This window comes from Aquarana catesbeiana, linkage group LG02, assembly GCF_042186555.1.
Source record: "Aquarana catesbeiana isolate 2022-GZ linkage group LG02, ASM4218655v1, whole genome shotgun sequence".
In the NCBI taxonomy this organism is placed as follows: Eukaryota; Metazoa; Chordata; class Amphibia; order Anura; family Ranidae; genus Aquarana; species Aquarana catesbeiana.
This window is the reverse complement of record NC_133325.1, coordinates 309,740,556-309,765,509: the sequence shown is the minus strand read 5'-3', so window position 1 is coordinate 309,765,509 and position 24,954 is coordinate 309,740,556. Positions and strand designations below refer to the sequence as shown.

The 24,954-nt window shown below is 44.6% G+C and overlaps 1 protein-coding gene and 1 non-coding gene across 3 annotated transcripts in view; both read left to right on the top strand.

Annotated features, from left to right (window-relative positions):
* Positions 1–353: 353 nt before the first annotated feature.
* On the top strand, positions 354–458 carry LOC141130712 (U6 spliceosomal RNA). The gene has a single exon (XR_012242478.1). It is a non-coding gene; the product is annotated as a U6 spliceosomal RNA (small nuclear RNA).
* A 1,255-nt stretch (positions 459–1,713) lies between these two features.
* MGAT4A (alpha-1,3-mannosyl-glycoprotein 4-beta-N-acetylglucosaminyltransferase A) overlaps positions 1,714–24,954 on the top strand; it is a 159,465-nt gene continuing 136,224 nt past the window's right edge. Inside the window, exon 1 of one of the 2 annotated variants that reach the window (XM_073614667.1) lies at positions 1,714–1,954. The gene's annotated coding sequence lies outside the window, so the exon portion shown is untranslated. The remainder of the gene's footprint in view (positions 1,955–24,954) is intronic. The other variant, XM_073614666.1, reaches the window with a different exon arrangement.

The following is a 24,954-nucleotide window of genomic DNA, read 5'->3' as shown; positions in this document are numbered from 1 at the left end:
TCTGTAGATTTTGTCCTTCTGATTTACCAGAACATATAATATGAGATCAAACCTTAAGAGTTTAAATTTGTAAGCAAACGGGCAGGCCCTTGCACTACGTAGTTTTGTTAAATCTAAAGGAAATCTGACAATAAAAGTTGTATAGTGTGTATGGGGTCTTACTCTATCCAAAATGATAAAAAAATAATGTTTTGCCTTAACTTCTACTTTAACCTGATTAGTACTTGATATGAACAATAACACAAAATACTGCAGCTGCAGTGGATTTTACTAGTTCCATCTGGGCAATAACTAACCCCACATCTGTTAGATATGAAGTCTACAAACCTGTTTATAAGCGCTCCTCATAAAAATATGGAAAACCATCCTTGCATCGGCAGGATTGGAACAATACAAAGAAGATTAGCATGCCCCTATGCAAGGATGACACGCAAATTCGTGAAGTATTCCATACTTCGAAAAAAAAATAAAAAATAAAAATATGGAAAACCAAACTATTAAAAAATGAAATGACTTTTCACTATAACTAAATGCGTACCTACTATAGCATACCTGTATCCAGGGCCGGGACAAGGTGTGGTCAGGAGGGGCAGCTGCCCTGGGCGCTGTGGTATCATGTGAGGTGGGGAGCATTGCATGGAGAGTGCCTATCTACAAGCTGGCAGAAGTACTGGAAGAGAGGGATTTTTTGTTTGGGAAGAATTTTGGTTTGCAAAGGGAATTTATGCTTGGGGATAAGCGTGCAGATTAGTCCTTGCATTTTTTTGGAGGGGATCTTTGCTGATACTAAGGGGTTAATTTACTAAAGACAAATAGACTGTGCACTTTGCAGTTGCTCCAAATCTTGTTAAATGGGGTAAAGCTTCACTTTGCAAAGAATACCCAATCACATGCAAGGAAAATATAAAAAAACAGCATTTTTGCTTGTACATGATTGGATCATGGAAATCTGCAGAGCTTCTGCTCATTTACTAAGCTCTGGAACAACTGTACTTTGCAAAGTGCACAGTCTATTTGTCTTTAGTAAATCAACCCCATAATCTTCAAACATTTTGTGGAAGGGGGGGGCGCTATTTGGCATCTTTGTATCTTTGTCCTGGGCGCTAGATGACCTTGTCCTGGCCCTGCCTGTATCTATGTATACATAGACTGCGCATTCAATAATCTCCTGCTATTTGTTCATCACTATGTAGCCCACTGAGATCTCAATCACAGGTGGAACTAACTAGAGGTAGTCACCTGATGCCTTTTTATTTCTCTAGGGGACACCAGCCCTGAGACCTCACTTTCAGATCTGGATCTGTTCCAGCCCCCTCTGGAATTTTGTGTGCTGTCATCCACTTCTCTTCCAAATAAAAAATATCCATTGGATAAAGTGCGACCTTAGACATGGCAGATGTGCAGCCCTAAGAAAATCTAATGTAGATATAATACCACCAGCTCCCCAGCACCACCAAAATACTGACATAGGAATTTTAGAAGGAATGATCCTTTAAATGATCACAGAAATAACTCAGATCGATGGGGGATCACTACTGTTATAGACCAATGACTGCTCCTTGTACTTCTAGCAGGCATTGTCCCAATCCGGGTACCACAATAGCCTTTCACATCAGCATCCCTCCCTCTGCCATCTGCCCCAACCACGCCACACACAGCCGGGGAGGGGGTGGGGTTTCTCTGACACTCCAACGCGCCGGCTCCACAGATGACAGAAGTCAGCTCCTCCCCCTCTTTCCTGTGGTTGGCCGCGTTAGTCCGATGGGCGGAGAGTGGGAGGTGCCGGTGCTTTCGGTGTAGGTGTAGACGGGGGCGGCATCGAGGAGCGGATCCGGGGTGTCAGCGTACGAGGACGGCATGGAAGTCACGGCATGGGGTGCCCGGAGATCGGACTGAAGCTGCAGTGTGCCCGCACTCCGCCCATCGCTGGGAGTATGGCAGTGTAGTGACCGAGGTGAGATGGGTGGCAGTGTGCTGTGTGTGATCAGGGGGGGACACCTGGCAGGATCAGGGACCCTGTGCTGTCACTTGTCCTACAATAGTCCTACACACAGGAGACAAGGGGGCTGGTGTCATAGAGGACACAGGATCCATCACTTCTATGGGGGCTCTACTCCCTCTCATCACCCTCCAAGGGGACCACTCTTCCAACTCCATCTATATTATATACACATCCAGCACTGCTACCATCACCCCTTGTTTATCCCTAAATCTGGGGGGCAGTCCTGGTGTCCACATGTGGCCCTTTCACACTTATTGTGTGGCCCCTCATGGCCCTTGTAGGTGCAAGTCTGTGCTTTTCACACAAGTGAAGGAAACCTTTTCTTCTTCTGATTGGTTATAGTAGTGACATGTTTTGCTGCTTTCCTTTCTTCTAGCTATATTACTCTTTTTATTGTTGTCCATCCCATTTGTCTTTTTATGTTTCTTTTATATTGGATCTTACATGGAGAAATCTAATGTACTACAAGTCATATCATGGGGGCTGGAGGGGCACAAAGGTGGGAACATGGATGTGTAAGGGGGCTGGAGGGGCACAAAGGTGGGAGCATGGATGTGTAAGGGGGCTGGAGGGGCACAAAGGTGGGAGCATGGATGTGTAAGGGGGCTGGAGGGGCACAAAGGTGGGAGCATGGATGTGTAAGGGGGCTGGAGGGGCACAAAGGTGGGAGCATGGATGTGTAAGGGGGCTGGAGGGGCACAAAGGTGGGAGCATGGATGTGTAAGGGGGCTGGAGGGGCACAAAGGTGGGAGCATGGATGTGTAAGGGGGCTGGAGAGGCACAAAGGTGGGAGCATGGATGTGTAAGGGGGCTGGAGGGGCACAAAGGTGGGAGCATGGATGTGTAAGGGGGCTGGAGGGGCACAAAGGTGGGAGCATGGATGTGTAAGGGGGCTGGAGGGGCACAAAGGTGGGAGCATGGATGTGTAAGGGGGCTGGAGAGGCACAAAGGTGGGAGCATGGATGTGTAAGGGGGCTGGAGGGGCACAAAGGTGGGAGCATGGATGTGTAAGGGGGCTGGAGGGGCACAAAGGTGGGAGCATGGATGTGTAAGGGGGCTGGAGGGGCACAAAGGTGGGAGCATGGATGTGTAAGGGGGCTGGAGGGGCACAAAGGTGGGAGCATGGATGTGTAAGGGGGCTGGAGGGGCACAAAGGTGGGAGCATGGATGTGTAAGGGGGCTGGAGGGGCACAAAGGTGGGAGCATGGATGTGTAAGGGGGCTGGAGGGGCACAAAGGTGGGAGCATGGATGTGTAAGGGGGCTGGAGGGGCACAAAGGTGGGAGCATGGATGTGTAAGGGGGCTGGAGGGGCACAAAGGTGGGAGCATGGATGTGTAAGGGGGCTGGAGGGGCACAAAGGTGGGAGCATGGATGTGTAAGGGGGCTGGAGGGGCACAAAGGTGGGAGCATGGATGTGTAAGGGGGCTGGAGGGGCACAAAGGTGGGAGCATGGATGTGTAAGGGGGCTGGAGGGGCACAAAGGTGGGAGCATGGATGTGTAAGGGGGCTGGAGGGGCACAAAGGTGGGAGCATGGATGTGTAAGGGGGCTGGAGGGGCACAAAGGTGGGAGCATGGATGTGTAAGGGGGCTGGAGGGGCACAAAGGTGGGAGCATGGATGTGTAAGGGGGCTGGAGGGGCACAAAGGTGGGAGCATGGATGTGTAAGGGGGCTGGAGGGGCACAAAGGTGGGAGCATGGATGTGTAAGGGGGCTGGAGAGGCACAAAGGTGGGAGCATGGATGTGTAAGGGGGCTGGAGGGGCACAAAGGTGGGAGCATGGATGTGTAAGGGGGCTGGAGGGGCACAAAGGTGGGAGCATGGATGTGTAAGGGGGCTGGAGGGGCACAAAGGCGGGGCATGGATGTGTAAGGGGGCTGGAAGAGCCGGAATCTCTAGCAGTCTCATGTAATGTGTCTCCCTGCTTAGACTTCCTCCAGCAACTCCTACATCATCTTCACACTCTCTGACCAGCTTTTGTAAGATCTATTTTCTTTCTGACCATCTCTTGCAGTAAGTTTCCTAATCTCTGACCAGCTCTTGTAGCATTTTTGTTTTCTCTGACCATCTGTTGTAGCATGTCTATAGTCTCTGACCATTCCTTGTAGCGTGCACCTACTCCCTGACCATATACTGTATTCTACCATGCATCCGGGGTCTGACCATCTCATGTAGTATGCCCCCAGTCTCTGACCATCTCTTGTATCATGTGCCTAGTCTATGTTGATCTTTTGTAACATGTGCCTGGTCTCTGACCAGCTCTTGTAATAGTTGCCTCCATTAGACTCTGACTATGTCTTGTAGTATGACTGCAGGCACTGACCATCTCTTGTAGCACATCTGTTGAAGCTTGTTCCCAGTCTCTGACCTTATCTTGTAATATTTGCCTAGTCTCTGACCATGTCTTGTAGCATGCTCCCAGGTGCTATCCATCTCTTATAGCATGTCCTCAGTCTCTGACCATCTCTTGAATCATGTCCCCAGTCTCTGACCAGCTCTTGTAATATTTGCCTAGTCTCTGACCATGTCTTGTAGCATGTCCCCAGGTACTGACTATCCCTTGTAGCACATCTGTTGTAGCATGCTCCCAGGCGCTGACCATCTGTTGTAGCATGTGCCTAGTCTTTGACCGTCTCTTGTAGCATGCCCCCAGTTTTTGACCGTCTCTTGTAGCATATTCCCAGCCTCCTACCATCTTTTGAAGCATGTCCCCAGGCTCTGACTATTGTAGCATATCTGCTGCCTCTTACCATCTATTGTAGCATATACCTAGTCTCTGACCATCTCTTATTGCATGACTGCAGTTTCTGACCGCTCTCTATAGTATTGCTTTCACTAGTTAATAGGTGTGTCCATTTGTTGATGTCAGGGGCTGCACTTGAGGCCCCCTGTATCCATCACTAGAACAGAGAGGCTCTTCCATCATTCTCACTGAGCTGTACCTTGTGACAGTATACAGCATGTAGCATTTTACAATTTTTTTCAGCTTCTACAGAAATAAAGGAAAGCATTGTTTTAAGCATGGAAATGCATGTACTTGCATATTACACACATTGTGCAAAGTTCTATGGATGTTGCAAAGCAGCAAAATGTGACAGAATGCTCATAAATTGTGTACAAAGTGCCTAGCACTGTAGTTAGATGTGTATATGCGTGATTGTGTGTTTTGGAAAGAATGTGAATTAGCCCTTTAAGTAAATATAATAGTAGTAGAGGTGTGGGATCTGATATTCAATCCATTCCAGGGGAGTGTTCTGGATTAGTCACATGTACTCTGCATGGTAGATCTCATATCTTCATATAACTATACCTATAGGAGTATAGGAGAACAAGCACTGGCCAGAAACCCATAGAATCATCTGCATTGGCCAGAAGTAAATAGACATTTTCAGGTGCATTTTAAAAGATGGAAATGTCAGAGAGGATGAGATTTGCCTTCTTTACTCATCTTTACCAATAAACAGAGCTCCTTGGGGGCAGAGAAGTACATTGTGCAATGGTTATACTCACAGAGCTGTCAGCTCTTCTATTTCTCCTTGTCACATTTGGGAGAGATGTTGTGGGTGGAGACACCTAAACCATACGTGTGCCCCAGGGGCAGGGGACCAAGCATTGTAGAAGAGCACTTTACACTGTCTACGCAGTCCGTCTTCTGTCTTTTCTGGGGGTTTTTTTGTGTTTTTTTTTTTTTTTTTTTTTTTTTTTTTTTTAATTTTGAATAGTGTGCTCAAGCAGAAACATGGGAGGTGATGTACACTCACACATAGAATAAAGATGATCTTCACAACCTTCTGCAAGAAGTCATGGAAACTGCTGCACTCACTATTATTATTATTATTATTATTATTTTTTTATTTAACCACCCCCCGCCTGCCATATAGACATATGACAGTGGGCAGGATGCTCTCTTGTTCTGGGCCAGCGTTATATGAGGTCGCCCAGTCTCACCGTGAGATTTAAACTGTTACAATGCAAAAAAAACACATGAAAAGCACTCGCTACAAACATCAGTAATATATACTAATGTTTGAATAATAAAGCAAAAAATAAATAATAGAAAATTTAAAATAAATATATGAATGATTTTCTATTATTCATTTATTTGTTTACTCACTATAATTTTAAAAGCACAAATCCACTTTTTTGTAAGGTGTTCCCATTAACATAGCATAACGTGAACAAAAATATTTAAAGGGTAACCCCACTTTTACAGGGAAAAAATAGCAAATAATAAAAAAAAAATATATAGAATTGCTATCACAAGACATATTGTAATTAAATGTTATTTAAAATGACCCTTCCTTTTCAATCTGTGGCAGTGTCATTTTCTGTAAAATGCAATGCAATATGGCTACCTGGAGGTGTTCTGTACACAGATGGTATATGGAACGCCCCGCCCAGAAATGTCATTTCCTGTTTGTGTGATTGGCTCACTGATTTTCCCAGAAGTCTGCACTGAGATACAAGTCAGATTTTGGGGATCCCCTGCAATGAAAATGTAATTTTGCTGAAATACTTGTCTAAAGTGCTGCAGACCCTGCAACATTCCTCATTAGAAGCCTGCAAGTACAGCAGCTGTTTAATCATTAGGAAACCACTCCCATACAGATTCACATTGCACATGGATACAGACAAACAAACAGCTAGTTTTTCAGAATAGCAAAAGGTAGGAATCCGCAACAAAGTTTGCTAAAATCCTTGCAATGTACATAGATCACCCAGAGGGGAATGTTTTTTTTCTCAACAAGTGGGGAGTTACTCTTTTTAAAAATTGCTGGTTACCTTTTTAAAGTGCTTTTTACTTGCTTAAGAATCTTTACAATCTTTTCCTGATTTGTAATGTTTTTTGTGGATTAATGTTTGACACGATTAACCCCGTCTGAACTGCACTTCTACGTAATCAGCTATAAACTAGATTTGAACACCCTTACCTAAGGAAGGGTTAAACCTTTAGAAACCACCGTCCTGCATAGCTTGGTCTGTGTAGGGACAAAAAACAATGTGAGACTGTCCAGAAAAATTCCTAGAATCAGCCATGACACCTTCTCCTTAGAAACTTCTAAAAGTTAAGAAATCTTTTTTTTTCTTTCTCTCTTTTTTTTTTTTTTTTGTAAATGAATGCTGTGTGCATGGGAACCTATAGCAAACATATAGTGGGAGTTTCTCATATTTGACTGCAGAAGTGGAAATACCGGTTAAACCAGGTATTGACAAATTTGCTTTGAATCTAGGAGCCAGTTTTTTTTTTTTTTTTAAACTAACACATATTACGGATTTAACATGTCCCCCAAAGGTGAACTTATCCTTTAACCCTTTCACAGTCAGAGGCATTCTTAATTTGTATTTATTTATTTTTTTTGCACACGTTTCAAAAAAATTAAGGCCTGAAGATTACATAAAACCTCCAAACATAATATCTTTTCTGAAAGCAGACACAAAAATGCAATAAATTACTTAATTTTTTGGTAAAATATAAAAGCTGAGGTTGCACTGAGTAAATAAATACCCAATATGTCAAACCTTAACCACTGCAATACTGGGCACTTTCCCCCCTTCCTGCCCAGGCCAATTTTCAGCTTTCAGCGCTGTCACACTTTGAATGACATTTGCGCGGTCATGCTACACTGTAGCCAAATTAAATTTTTATAATTTTGTTCCCACAAATAGAGCTTTCTTTTGGTGGTATTTTGATCACCTTTTAGGGTTTTTATTTTTTCCTAAACAAATAAAAAAAGACCAAAAAATTTTGAAAAAAAAAAAAAGTTTTTCTTTGTTTCTGTTATAAAAATTTTGTAAATAAGTAAGTTTTCTCATTAACTGATGGGCACTGATGAGGTGGCACTAATATGCAGCACTATCGGGCACTGATAGGTGGCATTGATAGGCGGCACTGATGGACATTGATAGGTGGCATTGATGGGTACTTATGGGTGACACTGATGGGCACTGATAGGCGGCACTGATAAGGAGGCACTGGCAGACATTGATGGGCACTGACATCATATATGGGCACTGATTGGCATCCCTGGTGGTCATGGGTGGCATACCTTGTGGTCATCAGTCAATCAGCACAGACCCCCCCCTGTCAGAAGAGCAGCCGATCAGCTCTCCTCTACTCACGTCTGTCAGACGCGAGTGAGGAAAAGGCAATACATGGTTTCGTGATCAGCTGTGATTGGACAAAGCTGATTACGTGACCGAGATCGGTGTTGCGGTGTGTCAGACTGAGACGCCACACCACCGATCGCCATGCTGCTCGCCCCTGTGGGCGCGCGCCGGCTGTTATCCTGAAATACTCATATGACGTCCAGTCAGGATTATGGAACCACCAGGCGGGAAGTGGTTAAACATGTCAGTACCCTATATTTTCCATAGGTGACACTTTAAAAGCCCATATAGGTCATCAGTTCAGCATTACGAAGGAGGTCTGGGGCTAGACCGCAGCGGTCTTACAAGCGCAATTTTTTTGGGAAAAAAATACACTTTTTTGAATTAAAAAATGAGACAACCGTACAGTTAGCCCAATTTTCTTCTATATTGTGAAAGATAATGTTATGCCGAGTAAATTCATATCCAACATGTCATGCTTCAAAATTGCGCCCGCTCGTGGAATGACGACAGACTTTGGCACTTAAAAATCTCCATTGACGATGTTTAAAAATTTCTACAGGTTACCAGTTTTGAGTTAGAGAAAGTCCAGTGCTACAATTATGGCTCTCACTCTAACGATCTAACCTCACATGTGTGGTTTGAACACCGTTTTCATATGCGGGCGTGACTTAGGTATGCATTCGCTTCTGCGCGTGAGCTCGGCGGGACGGCATGCTTTAAAATTTTTGTTTTTTTTCTTATTTATTTAACTTTTTCTTTTTTCTTTTTATGCTGTCCTTTAAAAAATTGTTTTTGGGTCACTAGTATTCCTATTACAAGGAATGTAAACATCCCCTGTAATAGAAAAAAAAATGACAGAACCTCCTTAATGTGAGATCTGGGGTCAAAATGACCTCAGATCTCACATTTACACTTAAATGCAATACAAAAAAAATTAAATAATAAATATCTTTAAAAAAAAAAAAAAAAAAAAAAAAAAAAAACCCCTTTAAGACTATTGGTCGGAAGTGACGTTTGACATCGCTTTCGTCATCTAATGTTATGGAGCCGAGTGGGGACCATCTCTCGGGAAAGGACCCGATCGGCTCCAAGTAAGGGGCTGAGACGACCGTAGCGCGGCGGGAGAAGGCCCTCTCCCGCCCCAATAAAAGCGATCTTGCAGTGAATCCGCCGCAGAGACCACTTTTATTTTAAAGAGGACCGCCTGCCATTGCTGAAAATACCAGGGTTATATCAGCTATCTGCTGCCATAACAATGGTATTTAGCATTAAAGTACCGGCGTACAGCTACGGTGGTTTGCGGCAAGTGGTTAAAGCAGACCTTCAGTCATATTTTTTTTTTTTTTTCAACTTTCCATCTATTAAATCTTCTGCCCTTGTTGTTTTAACTTAGTAAAACATTTTTTTTTCTGCCAGTAAATACCTTATACAGCCCACTTCCTGTTTTTTGTCTCATGTATTATAGCAAAAAGTAAAAAATATTGTTTTTTTCTTTTTTCAAAATTGTCGGTCTTTTTTTGTTTATAGTGCAAAAAAAAAAAAAAAAAAAACAAAACATATAGGTGATCAAATTCCGCCAAAAGAAATCTTTGTTTGTGGGGAAAAAAAAGGACATCAATTTTATTTGGGTACAGCGTTCACACGATCGCGCAATTGTCAGTTAAAGTGCCGTATTGCAAAAAATGGCCTGGTCAGGAAGTGGGTAAATCCTTCCGGGGCTGAAGTGGTTAGTAAAACACGCAGGATCTAAAAGACCCTGCATGTCTCCCCTGTGCTGAACTGAATGTAATGCGGTGCACTTGGCACTGCATTACGTTCTTTCCCAGCTTTGGTGGCCAGGGTAACGGTCACTGGGGATCCGGAAATCATTGGGAGGAGAGCAGACGTGTGTCCACTCTCCTCCCTCCCCCCTGCTTCTCTACCCAGTGGCACCCGCTATGCCGGTCCCGGGCCTACCGACGGGCCGCTATGCCAGGTTGAAACTTCTGGTCGCAGTGGCGACCTGACACCTGGGGTTTGTTGAGCCCTGTGTAAAACCAGCTCTAATGCTGCCTAGTAAATGTGGTTCTTTGGGATCACAGTGATCAGTAAGGCCTCATGTACACTGCTTCTAAATATGAGTTTAGGAGCTTTTGGCGTATTTTTTGAATAAGGTCATGTGCCTCCATCCCTGCGAAGAAAGGTCCTACTAAGCTCTGGAGCAACTACTCTTGCAGAGTACACAGTCTATTTGCTTTTAGTAAGTCAACTCCATAGGCTTGCAGCAGATTCTGGATTCAGGAGAGGAACATTTTGGCCAAAAAAAAAAAAAACAAATGCAGCAAAAACGCAGGTAAAAGTGCCCAAGCGCTAGCATTTAGCACTTGGGCGTTTATTCATCTCAATGGCAAGCACTCTGGCCAATGAAATCAATTAACTCCAAGCACTAAATGCGACAAAAACGTGGTACCACTTTTTTTGCCATGTTTAGCTTTTTTCTGCTGCCAGGAGAGTTACGTTCAGGGGTAGCCAGTGTACACGTAGCCTTAGGGCTCTTTCACACATATATTCACACCTATACAGTGGGGACGGAAAGTATTCAGACCCCCTTAAATTTTTCACTCTTTGTTATATTGCAGCCATTTGCTAAAATCATTTAAGTTCATTTTTTTTCCTCATTAATGTACACACAGCACCCCATATTGACAGAAAAACACAGAATTGCTGACATTTTTGCAGATTTATTAAAAAAGAAAAACTGAAATATCACATGGTTCTAAGTATTCAGACCCTTTGCTGTGACACTCATATATTTAACTCAGGTGCTGTCCATTTCTTTTGATCATCCTTGATATGGTTCTACACCTTCATTTGAGTCCAGCTGTGTTTGATTATACTGATTGGACTTGCTTAGGAAAGCCACACACCTGTCTGTATAAGACCTTACAGCTCACAGTGCATGTGAGAGCAAATGAGAATCATGAGGTCAAAGGAACTGCCTGAAGAGCTCAGAGACAGAATTGTGGCAAGGCACAGATCTGGCCAAGGTTACAAAAAAATTTCTGCTGCACTTAAGGTTCCTAAGAGCACAGTGGCCTCCATAATCCTTAAATGGAAGACGTTTGGGACGACCAGAACCCTTCCTAGAGCTGGCTGTCCGGCCAAACTGAGCTATCGGGGGAGAAGAGCCTTGGTGAGAGGTAAAGAAGAACCCAAACATCACTGTGACTGAGCTCCAGAGATGCAGTCGGGAGATGGGAGAAAGTTGTAGAAAGTCAACCATCACTGCAGCCCTCCACCAGTCGGGGCCTTGTGGCAGAGTGGCCCGACGGAAGCCTCTCCTCAGTGCAAGACATATGAAGGCCCGCATGGAGTTTGCTAGAAAACACCTGAAGGACTCCAAGATGGTGAGAAATAAGATTCTCTAGTCTGATGAGACCAAGATAGAACTTTTTGGCCTTAATTCTAAGTGGTATGTGTGGAGAAAACCAGGCACTGCTCATCACCTGTCCAATACAGTCCCAACAGTGAAGCATGGTGGTGGCAGCATTATGCTATGGGGGTGTTTTTCAGCTGCAGGGACAGGATGACTGGTTGCAATCGAGGGAAAGATGAATGCGGCCAAGTACAGGGATATCCTGGACGAAAACCTTCTCCAGAGTGCTCAGGACCTCAGACTGGGCCGAAGGTTTACCTTCCCACAAGATAACCCTAAGCACACAGCTAAAATAATGAAGGAGTGGCTTCACTCCGTGACTGTTCTTGAATGGCCCAGCCAGAGCCCTGACTTAAACCCAATTGAGCATCTCTGGAGAGACCTAAAAATGGCTGTCTACCAACGTTTACCATCCAACCTGACAGAACTGGAGAGGATCTGCAAGGAGGAATGTCAGAGGATCAACAAATCCAGGTGTGAAAAACTTTTTGCATCTTTCCCAAAAAGACTCATGGCTGTATTAGATCAAAAGGGTGCTTCTACTAAATACTGAGCAAAGGGTCTGAATACTTAGGACCATGTGATATTTCAGTTTTTCTTTTTTAATAAATCTGCAAAAATGTCAACAATTCTGTGTTTTTCTGTCAATATGGGGTGCTGTGTGTACATTAATGAGGAAAAAAATGAACTTAAATGATTTTAGCAAATGGCTGCAATATAACAAAGAGTGAAAAATTTAAGGATTTTCTGAATACTTTCCGTCCCCACTGTATGTCTGTTTCTACAGACGCTGCTTGCTCAGCAGGGATCGATCCGTTGATCCCCACTGAGCCGGCGGATGACAGGTCAGTCTCTGCTCACTGTGCAGGGACGGACTTATCAGAGTCCCGCTCTCCTCTATGGGGGATCAGATGAAAACCGCCTGCTTGTCCATTTTTCATCCGATCCAATCCACCAGACGGATGGAAAATAGGGTTTTCTATCCGTCTGCATTTAGCGGATCGGATGTCGGTGGACATGTCACATGCTGACATCTGTTGCTCCATAGAGGTACATGGAGCGTCCGTTCAGGTCCGCCTGAAAAACTAACAGGCAGACCTGAACGGTCCGTTGGTGTGAAAGAGCAATTAGTGACATTGAACCCTGGTTTAAAAAAAAATCTTTTCAACTAGGTACTTTTAACTTTTTTTTTTTTTTTTTAATTTTTTGCTGGATTCATTCTCCATGGTCCCACTTGTTTGTAGGAACCCTCTTTTGCTCACTTCTCAGACAGACTAAGGACTATGGAATCTGTAGTGTACATATGTGCACACAACTACAACTAAAGTGCACTGCTTGTTAAAGCCAGTGGGAAGTGAGCGGGTAAAAAAAAGAGAGGTTTGGGAGCTCACTGAGGACTATACAAGGAGGTAGAGAAACTATTTCATGAAAACCAGATTATTGGGCCATTAAGTAGTGGATGGATGTGGATTATTTTTGGAGAATAAGAATGTCATTTAGTGTCACTTTAAGGCTCATGTACTTAGTTGCTTCCTGCACAGCAGTCTGTCTGCTTGGACTCTGTGCAGCAGAGCTAACTGCTAGTCAGTGTGTAGGATTTGTATTGGTATGTGTAATGTCATTGTACACATATCAATGTGCTGGTTGTAGAATTCAGTGTACTGTACAAGTAGTGCTAGCTGAGCTGCATGTGCCCTGCAGGTAAAGAAGCAGACCACCAATGGGTTCTTTATTTTACCTTGGTGTATAAATCGTGCAGTTCTAGCAATCCGAAATATGTTATAATACCATGTCAAGATCTACAATCTTACTTCAGTGCCTAAACCCACAGTCAAACTTTAAAGCGGTTGTATACCGCTGGCCTTTTTTTTCCCCCCTGCATGGTAAAGTCATAATGCATCGCATATTATGCACATTATGTGAAATTTACCTCAGAACGAAGCTGTTCCAGCGCCGCAGCCGGTCCCATCTTTACTTGTCTTGTTTCTGGGTTTGCGGGCTCCGGATCTGTGACTGGCCAGAGCCTCCATGACGTCACTCCCGCACATGGGCGTGGGTGCCGCCGTTTACGGCACTGGGCTTGGAAGGAACGGCACGGGTGGCCGTTCTTTTAGAGCACATATGCCAGTGATGTCACTGGCTACATGTAATGTAATTCTCTCCTAAACAGTACACGTTTAGGAGATACTTACACTACCTATAGGGTAGCCTTATTATAGGCTTACCTATAGGTAAATATCAGCAGAGGATGTTTACTTCCTCTTTAAAAAAAAAAAAAATAATATATGCACCCACATTGATGAAAGGAAAAAACGTTAATTTAATTTTTTTTTTTGCATTCAAGTCTGCAGAGCATTACAATCATGATCAGTAATTCAGAGGTGCAATGCACAGGCATACAGGCACAGGCTCTTGTAGACTCTTCCTCCAGCCCCAGGTCTGTACGGAGGTACAGGCTAACTATTATAGTAATCAATAAGTGCAGTGGTCTGTTGAGAGCTATGAGTCCCCCCCGCCGCTGTGGCCGGGTTCACACCTATGCGAATTGGAATGCGGGTTTCCCCGCATCCAATTTGCATAGCAGGAGAATGACAAGTGGGCACAAATTAAGAGCCCACAACATGGGATTGTGGCTACCACGTTTTTTAATAGTACCTGTCCTGAGGCTTTTCAGCGGGAAACACGTTTTTTCCGCACGTGTATGGGTCTATAAAAGGTCCCGCTTGAAGGACCCCGCTCACAGTTGTCCTGGATCGGCTTGGCAAGCTCCCCCTCCCTCCCACCCTGTCGATAGCACCATTATGTGGTTATGTCACTCTTGAATCAAGGGGGGACTTTGTTTTACTAATTATTCATTTATAGCTTGAGTTCTATGACTGAGCGAGTTTAAAGTTTGTTTAAATTTTGAATATATATTTATTTACTTATTGATATTTGAATAAAGTTTTAAATATTTCAATTTCAATACCAAAGGTGCCGCGGCCATTTTAAATACCAAATGTTATTGCGTCGTGTATTTTTTATATTTAAAGCTATTTTCAGTTAATTGTGTGCGATCTACAATCCCATGATGTGACCGGCTCTCTATGGAGCTCACAGCACAGAAATGCTGTGTGTCTTTGCCTCCATTTTAGGTCCAATTCAGGCAAAGATTTTGCCGCGATTTGTCCCTGAAACTGAGAACAGGGCGATCCGCAGCCGGTTTAGGTGTGAACCGAGCCTAAAAGACTTTACATTCTGAAGCCCACACCACGGCAGCTGCAAAGCAAAGCATCGCAGCTGCTGCATGTGTACATGTCCCTCCGCTGCCTCAGCAGCAACAGGGGGAGTGGTTGAACGTACAGTAAAAATGCAGCTCAACCACAGGTTTTTACCATTTCTGTGAATGAGCCCATAGAAATTTGCTAGAAAACATTTTTCCATCCTCTTGGCTATTTGACCCAAATAATAATGAGAAAATTGAGCAGACGTTCTTATAATAAAAAAATTTGGACTGAAATATATGGGCAGCATTAGCCTTTAATGCGACAGTTGCCTTGGTAAGAAGTGGGCAGCTATGGGATACGTAACTGTTATGACAAATTCCACTTGTGTACTTAACATGGCATTGTTGTTTATACTGTCAGCAAGCAGAGGCTCCTGCTGGGAATATAATGCATGCGTTTTAGACTGATCTGCATAATGTTTAGAGATCTAGACTAGATGTGTTCTATAACCAAAAAAATGTACTTACTTTTGTTTTTTTGTTTTTTTGCTTTTTAAGCAGGAAGCTGATAGACACAATTTACATTGACATTTAAGAATGTAAATCCAAGAAATTGGGTGAAATAAGGAAGCCATATCTACATGTGTTTATAATTTATCATCAATTTAAGTGACCCCAGCTATCATGTAAAAAACAAAAAAAACAAAACAGTACTTTTTTTTACTTTTTCTTTCCTTTTTTCTTTACCAATTACTTTTCATAATTTTCTCCCAATTTTCTCTAATCTCATGCTGAATCTTTCGTGCCGTTTTGCTTCAGGTCTGAATAATCCATCACTCAGTATGTAGATAAAACAATGCAAAAAATTTGCTAACTTAAAGCTGCACCCCAGTAATTAGACAAAATGTACCCTAATAGTGCCCCCCCCCCCCCTCGCTGCAAGGGGTAAACACTCATGCTTGTTTAGTCTAGGGGTACAGGAATAAGCTATAATATTAACTTTATTCCTGGCTCTGTCAGGCTTCCTCTATCCATGCGACTGGTCCAGCGCTCTCAGCCATAGCTTGTCTCCTCCGAGGGACTGCCCATATCGCTGGAGCCTGCTGGAACTGGGAATAGGGTAATGCTGGGCTTACATGGATCAAAATTTGCCTAGTTAATCAGGGACCGGCTGAATTTTAATCCATGTATGGGTAGGGAGGTTGTACAGAAGTCGATCTACCAACCAACTTCTGTACAACAGCCCTGTCGGATTTTCCCTGCTTGATCAGCACCACCAGTTATATTGTTAGCTATATGGCAGTGTTGATCTGTGTATTTTGATGGTGGGGAAGTATCCCCACTGTCAGAATACAATACCTCAACAGGGAGGATTCCCTCCATCCACATGAAGTGGGTGGATGGGGGAATCAAGTCCACAAATCTATGGGCTGCCTTCGTATTACAGTACGTGTGTCAAGAGTCTGAAACATTTAACACAAGCTCTAGAGTGCAGTAGCTTCCATGACCTTGGATCTGTTTTCTTCAGCAAGCTCTGGCTAATGTAGAAGGGATCTGGGGCTGTATATGGTGCCAGTTCTGTGACGCCCACCTGCCACCCACCCCCCTCTTCCTGGGAGCCCGGGACCACAACTAATAAGTTCAGGTTTAATTGGATACAGTGGGAGGCAGCAGAGAGATTGGGAGTATAATAGATGCCTCCATAAGGAGGACCTTTCACCTGCCCAGTGCTATCACCTAGGGAGCAGCAGCCGCTGATCAGTGTATTCTGATTGATTGAAGTTCCGCTCACAGAATTCAATGTCCTGATGGGGGGATTCCTCCATCCACCTTACTTGTGGTCAGCTTTAGTTTGTACCTTCTTTAAGATAGTGACATTCTTAAAGTGATTGTAAAGTCTCGTTTGTTTTTTTTAGAGAGAAAAAAAAAAAAATTCATACTTATCTGCTCTCTGTAATGGTTTTGCACAGGGCAGCCCAGATCCTCCTCTTCTAGGGTCCCTCTTTGGTGCTCTGGCCCCTCCCTCCTGTTGAGTATTCCCAAAGAAAGCAGCTTGCTATGGCGCCACCCGAGCCGCGCCGCAGCTCCGTGTGTCCATTCATACACAGAGCTGCAGTTTGGCCCCGCCCCATTGGCTAATTGACTTTGACAGCAGCGGGAGCCAATGGCGCTGCTGCTGTGTCTCAGCCAATCAGGAGGGAGAGTCCCGGAAGGCTAAGGCACTCGTGGACATCACTGGATCTAGATGGGGCTCAGGTAAGTATTAGGGGGGCTGCTGCACACAGAAGGGTTTTTTTTATCTTAACACATAGAATGCATTAAGATAAAAAAACCTTCTTCTTTTACAACCACTTTATGCTGGCCATATATGGATCAAAATGTGGCTGGTTCAGCAGGAACCAGCCTTACTTAATTCGATGAAAGTATGACGGTTCCTGTTCTTGAGAAGTCAATCTGTCAAACTTTTTCTGAGCAGGCTTGTTGGTAAATTTTCACTTGATCAGTGCATGCAGCCAATTGGCTGCAGTGCTGCTCAGGGTATTCTGATGGTGGGGAAGTCCTGCTGTTTAGAATACAAAGACTGTGAAAGAATGTGTGAATGGGAAAATCGATTCAGCCATGTATGTATCTCAGTAGAGTAACATTGTTGCTTATCTTAACCTTCAATGTCTGTGAACCATCCAACAACACCAGCTATGCACATTACATTTGTACATTTGTGTCAGCTGCCATTTTTGTTTAGCTTTATGGAATGTAGTCTTGCCGTGGAGAGGGATGAACTACAGATACAGTCTAGCATTAGGGTCGGGGTCTTTAGTGGGTTTAGTTTTAGTGCCAAGGGCTCAAGTGATAGGATGAGGCGTTAAAGTGATACTAAAGTCTCCTTTTAAAATAACCAGCATGTTATACTAAACTTCTCTATGCAGTGGTTTTGCACAGAGCAGCCTGGATTCTCCTCTTCTCAGGTCCCTAGCCAAGTCTCTTGGCCCCCCTCGCTGTCCCATGCCCCCACAGCAAGCAGCTTGCTATGGGGGCACCGGAGCCGCTGCTCTGTGTGTCCATTCAGACTCTCTCCTGATTGGCTAACTGACTTTGACAGCAGCAGGAGCCAATGGCATCACTGCTGTGACTCAGCGAATCAGTAGGGAGAGTCCCGAACGGCCGAGGCACTTGTGCACATCGCTGGAGGAAGATCAGGTTTAAGGTAAGTATGAGGGGGGCTGCTGCACATAGAAGTTTTTTTTTATCTTACTGCATAGAATACATTAAGATAAAAAACCTTAGGCTTTTACAACCCCTTTAAGTTAGGCTAAAAGTGATTCTAAGGTTAAAACATTTTTTTACCTTAGTGCATTCCCTGTTTTAGGGTAAAAAAAATGTTTTACCACTTGATGTGACCCCCCCCCCCCCTCTAAACACTTCCCTGAGTCTTCTCCCAATCCAGTGCTGTGCCCGGCTGCAGCACCTCTCTCTGGAGACTCAGGCAGCAGCGGGAGCCCTTGGTTCCTGCTCCTGTCTGTCAAATCCTGTGAGGAGGGAGCGGGAGGTGGGCCTGAGCCATGCTGTGTATGTCTATGGATGCACGCAGCCTGGCTCAGAAGTATGCCCACATGCACGAGTGCTCCCATAGCAAGTGGCTTGCCATGGGAGCACTCGGAAAAGGAGAGGAGCCCAGAGCACTGGCAGGGAAACTGAGAAGAAAAGGATCAGGACTGCTCTGTGCAAAACCACTGCACAGAGCAGGTAAGTATGACATAGTTGCCATTTAAAAGAAAAAACAAAGAAAATATTTCTTTACAATCACTTTAAGTGTTGAGGGCTGTTACAAGTTAGGGACAATTATGGGAACTTTTCACATGTGACAAAAGCTGCCCATCATAATCTGCCAGCACTGGGCCAACCTGTAGTTGAAATTGTTTACCTGCCAACAGATTTGTAATTTTGTTTAGCCAGTCTTGAAATCCAGACACCCCTGCTAGAAGGCACAGTAAGGTATTCAATGTCTATTGCATCAGCACAGCTTGGTCATGAACCCACCTTCTGCCTGCTGATTGGACTGTGAAAGAGCAGAAGGAAGCTGGTAATCCCTCTGCTCGTTCAGCATGTTTAATTCATTGTCAGTATGTATGTATTGGAGCAGAGCCTGATAATCTCCTAGCACGGCATTGTAGTAGATTGAGATCATGACACATTCGAGTAATTGTGCGATTTGCAATTAAAATGACATCAAATTGTATTTTTATTAATCTGTGTTTTTAAATTTTTTTTAAGATTAACATGACCGTTTTTTTTTTTTTTTTTTCTCATGAGTTCAAGAGCTGCAGCATTTTGGGATTGCTCAGTAGTAGGGATGAGCCGAACACCCCCCTGTTCGGTTCGCACCAGAACATGCGAACAGGAAAAAAGTTCGTTCGAACATGCGAACACCGTTAAAGTCTATGGGACACGAACATGAATAATCAAAAGTGCTAATTTTCAAGGCTTATATGCAAGTTATTGTCATAAAAAGTGTTTGGGGACCTGGGTCCTGCCCCAGGGGACATGGATCAATGCAAAAAAAAGTTTTAAAAACGGCCGTTTTTTCAGGAGCAGTGATTTTAATAATGCTTAAAGTCAAACAATAAAAGTGTAATATCCCTTTAAATTTCGTACCTGGGGGGTGTCTATAGTGTGCCTGTAAAGGGGCGCATGTTTCCTGTGTTTAGAACAGTCTGACAGCAAAATGACATTTTGAAGGAAAAAACTCATTTAAAACTACCCGCGGCTATTGCATTGCCGACAATACACATAGAAGTTCATTGATAAAAACGGCATGGGAATTCCCCAAAGGGGAACCCCGAACCAAAATTAAAAAAAAAAAATGACGTGGGGGTCCCCCTAAATTCCATACCAGACCTGAAGGGTCTGGTATGGATTTTAAGGGGAACCCCGCGCCAAAAAAAAAAAAAAAAACGGCGTGGGGTCCCCCCAAAAATCCATACCAGACCCTTATCCGAGCACGCAACCTGGCAGGCCGCAGGAAAAGAGGGGGGGACGAGAGTGCGGCCCCCCCTCCCTCCTGAACCGTACCAGGCCACATGCCCTCAACATTGGGAGGGTGCTTTGGGGTAGCCCCCCAAAACACCTTGTCCCCATGTTGATGAGGACAAGGGCCTCATCCCCACAACCCTGGCCGGTGGTTGTGGGGGTCTGCGGGCGGGGGGCTTATCGGAATCTGGAAGCCCCCTTTAACAAGGTGACCCCCAGATCCCGGCCCCCCCCCTGTGTGAAATGGTAAGGGGGTACATAAGTACCCCTACCATTTCACGAAAAAAGTGTCAAAAATGTTAAAAATGACAAGAGACAGTTTTTGACAATTCCTTTATTTAAATGCTTCTTCTTTCTTCTATCTTCCTTCATCTTCTGGTTCTTCTGGCTCTTCTGGTTCTTCCTCCGGCGTTCTCGTCCAGCATCTCCTCCGCGGCGTCTTCTGTCTTCTTCTCCTCGGGCCGCTCCGCACCCATGGCATGGGGGGGAGGCTCCCGCTCTTCTCTTCTTCTCTTCTTCTTTTCTTCTTTTCTTCTCTTCTTCTCTTCTTCTTCATTTTCTTCTCCGGGCCGCTCCGCAATCCATGCTGGCATGGAGGGAGGCTCCCGCTGTGTGACGGCGCTCCTCGTCTGACAGTTCTTAAATAACGGGGGGGCGGGGCCACCCGGTGACCCCGCCCCCCTCTGACGCACGGTGACTTGACGGGACTTCCCTGTGACGTCACGGGGAATGCCACAGGGAAGTCCCGTCAAGTCACCGTGCGTCAGAGGGGGGCGGGGTCACCGGGTGGCCCCGCCCCCCCCGTTATTTAAGAACTGTCAGACGAGGAGCGCCGTCACACAGCGGGAGCCTCCCTCCATGCCAGCATGGATTGCGGAGCGGCCCGGAGAAGAAAATGAAGAAGAAGTGAAGAAGTGAAGAAGTGAAGAAGTGAAGAAGAAAAGAAGAAAAGAAGAAAAGAAGAAAAGAAGAAAAGAAGAAAAGAAGAGCGGGAGCCTCCCCCCCATGCCATGGGTGCGGAGCGGCCCGAGGAGAAGACAGAAGACGCCGCGGAGGAGATGCTGGACGAGAACGCCGGAGGAAGAACCAGAAGAACCAGAAGAACCAGAAGAGCCAGAAGAACCAGAAGATGAAGCAAGATAGAAGAAAGAAGAAGCATTTAAATAAAGGAATTGTCAAAAACTGTCTCTTGTCATTTTTAAAATTTTTGACACTTTTTTCGTGAAATGGTAGGGGTACTTATGTACCCCCTTACCATTTCACACGGGGGGGGGCCGGGATCTGGGGGTCACCTTGTTAAAGGGGGCTTCCAGATTCCGATAAGCCCCCCGCCCGCAGACCCCCACAACCACCGGCCAGGGTTGTGGGGATGAGGCCCTTGTCCTCATCAACATGGGGACAAGGTGTTTTGGGGGGCTACCCCAAAGCACCCTCCCAATGTTGAGGGCATGTGGCCTGGTACGGTTCAGGAGGGAGGGGGGGCCGCACTCTTGTCCCCCCCTCTTTTCCTGCGGCCTGCCAGGTTGCGTGCTCGGATAAGGGTCTGGTATGGATTTTTGGGGGGACCCCACGCCGTTTTTTTTTTTGGCGCGGGGTTCCCCTTAAAATCCATACCAGACCTGAAGGGTCTGGTATGGAATTTAGGGGGAACCCCACGTCATTTTTTTTTTTTAAATTTTGGCTGGGGTTCCCCTTAATATCCATACCAGACCTGAAGGGCCTGGTATGGAATTTAGGGGGACCCCCACGTCATTTTTTTTTTTTAATTTTGGTTCGGGGTTCCCCTTTGGGGAATTCCCATGCCGTTTTTATCAATGAACTTCTATGTGTATTGTCGGCAATGCAATAGCCGCGGGTAGTTTTAAATGAGTTTTTTCCTTCAAAATGTCATTTTGCTGTCAGACTGTTCTAAACACAGGAAACATGCGCCCCTTTACAGGCACACTATAGACACCCCCCAGGTACGAAATTTAAAGGGATATTACACTTTTATTGATTGACTTTAAGTATTATTAAAATCACTGCTCCTGAAAAAACGGCCGTTTTTAAAACTTTTTTTTGCATTGATCCATGTCCCCTGGGGCAGGACCCAGGTCCCCAAACACTTTTTATGACAATAACTTGCATATTAGCCTTTAAAATTAGCACTTTTGATTTCTCCCATAGACTTTTAAAGGGTGTTCCGCGGCATTCGAATTTGCCGCGAACACCCCAAATTGTTCGCTGTTCGGTGAACTTGCGAACAGCCAATGTTCGAGTCGAACATGAGTTCGACTCGAACTCGAAGCTCATCCCTACTCAGTAGTAATAGGATGTCTTGTGTTCTAACTGATCCAAAAAGAATCAGATACAGGGGGTCCCCTAGTTACAAACATCCGACTTACAAACGACTCCTACTTACAAACCGAGGGAGACAACAGGAAGTGAGAGGAAATCTACCCCTAGGAAGGGAAATTCACTCCTGTAAGAGCTATTATGGGGAAAAGGTACCTCCACTGATGCTTTATCACCAAGGCTTGTTTCCACAACAACCCAAAATTTTCAAAATCCAATTGTTATTGGGACAGAAAGTGAGGTGAAATCTTCTGAACATGGGCACACACAGCAAAACAAATGTTACAGGGGTGTAAACCCTTCCCTATGCTATCCAAAAAGCTTAAAAATTGTTTTTTTGGCTGGAGCTACACTTAAAAAATGTACCTGTTCTGACTTACAAACAGATTCAACTTAAGAACAAACCTACAGTCCCTAACTTGTTTGTAACCCGGGGACCCCCTGTATGTGTGTGACTGGTAAATGTTTTCATTGTTAGCTGGAGCCTGATTTCTGATAAGGAGGCTATTCCATCCAGTACAGGCATGTTTAGTGAATGATGCTTTCCTTACTTCACTCCGAAAGAAGACGGGCAGAAGCCTCAGCGTTGGAGCCCAATCCTATTATGTACTACTAACAATATACTCTAGCATTGACAAATGTTTGAAACATTGCCCAGCATTTCCAGAGTATCTCAGAACATGATCTGGATTGGAAATATTTTTTAAAAGGCACTTATCCTCTATTAAATCATACATAATTTACTTGTGTGCGATGTGGATAAATGGCCAAAAACAATGCCTAGCAGTGAAGTAAATGTCTACCTTACCTGTGTGTAACGCACTTTTCAAGGAACCAACTCAGTAAATGCAATTTCTTATTTTTAATCTGTTCTGTGAGTAATTATCTGTAATGTTCATTTATATTAACCACTTTAAGAACGGGCCTATTTTTCAAACTTGTTGTTTACAAGCTTAAATCTTCTTCTTTTTTTTTTGCTAGGAAATTACTTAGAACCCCAAACATTATATATTTTTTTTCTAACACTGTAGAGAATAAAATGACGGTCGTTGCAATACTTACTGCGCAGCGGTCTTACAAGCACACTTTTTTTGGAAAAAATACATTTTTTTTTTGTTTTAAAAATAAGACAACAGTAAAGTTAGCCCAATTTTTTTTTATATTGTGAAAGATGATGTTACGCCGAGTAAATTGATACCCAGCATGTCACGCTTCAAAATTGCGTCCGCTCGTGGAATGGCGTCAAACTTTTACCCTTAAAAATCAAATCTCCACTTGCAGCGTTTAAAAAATTCTACAGGTTGCATGTTTTGAGTTACTGAGGAGGTCTAGGGCTAGAATTATTGCTCCCGATCTACGGATCGCGGCGATACCTCACATGTTACTTTTTATTTTTTATTTTTACACTGTTCTTAAAATCTGTCACTTTTATCCTTATTACAAGGAATGTAAACATCCCTTGTAATAGAAAAAAGCATGCGGGACTTCTTAAATATGAGATCTGGGGTCAAAAAGACTTCAGATCTCATATTTACACTAAAATGCAAGAAAAAAAAAATGTTGCTTTTAAGAGCTAAGGGCGGAAGTGATGTTTTGACGTTGCTTCCGCTCTGCATTGGTATGGGTGAGGGCCTTGCTCAGCTCCATACCCCAGAGAAAACAGGATCCGATCGCCTCCGCTACTGCCGGCAGCTCCGCTAAGAGGCTGAGGGCACCGACTGGAGCGCAGCGGGAGGGGGGGCCCTCTCCCGCCACCGATAAAAGTGATTTTGCTGTGAGTCCGTCACAGAGACCACTTTTATCTGAAAGTGGACCGCCCGCTGAAGAAGAGGATACCGGGGTTATGGCAGCTAGCTTCTGCCATAACAATGATATTCTTCTTCAAATTACAGACGTACAACGACGGCAGGTGGTCCGTAAGTGGTTAAGCTCTCATCGTCTTCTACACGCTGTGAAATTTCTTATCAGGCTGGCAGTGGATGTGCCTGTACCAGCTTTTGAAATGTGAAAGAGAAGACAGGGCAAGAGTGAATGATACGTAGCCACCATCTTTCTTAAAGGAGAAGTACAGCCAAAGCTTTTTTGGCTGTGCTTCATCTATTAATCACAGGAATGCAGTTTGTTCTGCACTCCTGTGAACCGTTTTCAGCAGACAGTGGGCTGAAGTTAGCTGCCATCACAGAGCCAGTCCAGGCTCAGGAAAGATCGTGACTATGTGGTCAGGATCCGCCCACATGCCTTGACCGACACCCGGCTCAGCCTCTCAGCGGGCCGCTGACAGCCTTAGCCGGGCCACTCCAACCCCCTTCACAGCCCAGCGCTCCAGTGAGCTCTGGAGGGGCAGAGCCACCAGCTCTCTGCTCAGGGAGCTGTGAGAGCCAAGCGATCGGCGACGTTTGATCGCTCGGTTCTCAGTCTTAGAAGCTGTGGTGGACAGATGCAGCCACCACCTAGGTAAGTATGATACCAAAATAAAATTAAAAAATCCCGTACTTCTCATTTAAAGTTGAAGTAAACTTCCATGGATTGTTTGTACAATAAGGCTTACCTTTAGGAGATATTTACTGCATGAGCAGCCGATGACATCATCGGCGCATGTGCTCTGAAGGAATGGCCACCTGTGCCGTTTCTTCAGGGTCCTGTGCCATGACCGGCAGCATGACGTCATGCGGCTCTGGCCAGTCACGCAGCTGGAGTCCGCGGACCCGGAAGGAAGACGGACGAAGATGGATGCGGCCTCCAGTGGTGACAATGAGGTCTTCGTTTTGGAGGTAAGTTTCACCTAATGTGCTAGTATGCGATGCATACTAGCACATTATGCACTTAGCACTTAACTTCCTCTTTAAAGAGAAACTGCAGT